Consider the following 1,701-nt stretch of genomic DNA (forward strand, 5'->3'; position numbering starts at 1 on the left):
GGGGCCGGGATTCGCTCCAGCCCCCCCTCCCCGCCCTGAGCTGACACCCAGACAGGGCGTCGTGGCACACACCTGTAACCCCAGCGTTGGGGAGGCTGAGACTTACAGGAGGATCACTGCAAGTCCAAGCCGTGTAGTGACACCCTGTACCAAATACATTTTTTAAAAACTGTGCACGGTTATCATTCGTTTTTCAACAGCCCCACTGATAGGTTGGAGACTTGTGCAAGCGCTATGTACCCTGTCTACACTGGTATGTTGCGTAAGGTCTTAAATCCTATACACTCTTCACCACAGTAGGATCAAGAGGCGCTTGGGGAGAGGTAGTTTCTTATTTTTATTTTGTACCGAGGATTGAACGCAGGGCCTTCGCACTGAGCTACATTCCCAGTGCGTTATTTATTTCATTAGGGTTTTTTCTTTTCTTTTTTTAACGCCTATGCTGAGGTATCTTGCTGACCCTTATTTATTTCTGAGACAGAGTCTCAAACTTTATCCTCTTGCCTGAACCTCCCAAAATCCTAGGGTCTTAGGTGTGCCCAGCTAGGAGTGAGCATTTTTCACTTCGTTTAGTATTTGGCTCTCAGCTCACAAAAATGAGTGTCTTATATCAGACAGAGATACCTGGTTTTGGTGTTGGGGTGTGCCCTGCCATGCTTCATCTGGTGAGCATATTTCCCTCTGTGCTGATTCATCTCTTAAGATGCTTCTGGGTGCTTGCTTCCGCAGAGCGCAGCGGCCGGGGTTTGATCACCCGCACGCCATGAGGGCCCCCCCCAGGACATGCTGAGATGCCCATTGAGGCTGGGCATGGTGGCGCACGCATGTAATCCCAGCACTTGGGAGGCTGAAAACAAGAAAATCACTATGAGTTCAATCTATGATCTACGTAGTGAGACCCTGTAGACCCTGTCCTAAAAATTCATTTAAAAAAAAAAAATGTTTCTGATAACATTTTCAAGTAGTGGAGGGAGTGTTGTCTCGGTCTGTTGTTTTTTCTTAATTACCAGCCTTATGTTCATTTTAATATGAATATATGCATATTCTGCAACCTGGAATGTAGGTGTGTGTGCAACAAATACACAAGCACGCATGTACCAGAGGATAGCAGTATTATTTGCAGCAGTTGCTTTGTGCTTATTAATAGTCCCAAACTAAAGATATCAAATTCTATAGCAATGAATTGTATTTTTTTTTTACTCATTCTATGTCTCGGTCTCTTCATAACTGTATTGTCAGTAGGGAGCCACCTGCCACTGGGAGTTCCAGGCAAGTAGTTGTAATTAGTGTCTGACTAGGAGCTGTTGCCTTACTGGTTTTACAGAGCCAGTTTGTAGGCAAGCACTAGCGGTTCTGGATGTGAGGGAGGTGCTCTAGAGGCTGCCTTGAAGAAAGGGGTGACGTTCAGGCATCTTCAGAGAGGAGGCTAGAAGATTCCAGGCAGAAGAGCATGGAGCAAAGAGCACAGTCTTCATCGGGCCACTTGGGGGGGGGGGGTGCCAGTACCCCTTAGATCATTGATTCTGTGATTCAGGACAGCTCCCCGTCCCAGAGAGTCGTAAGCAGTAGAGTCACGGCCCCAGCTGGTTGATCGCGATCTCTCTACGCTGTATTCGCAGAAGGCACATGGAGAGCGAGAGTGGGGCACACCTAGCGTTGTCCTAGGAGCAGTGACATCTGCTGCCTCCTTTGCAGGTAGCG

The sequence above is a fragment of the Octodon degus genome, unplaced genomic scaffold (genome assembly GCF_000260255.1).
Source record: "Octodon degus isolate 3935 unplaced genomic scaffold, OctDeg1.0 scaffold00001, whole genome shotgun sequence".
Taxonomy (NCBI): Eukaryota; Metazoa; Chordata; class Mammalia; order Rodentia; family Octodontidae; genus Octodon; species Octodon degus.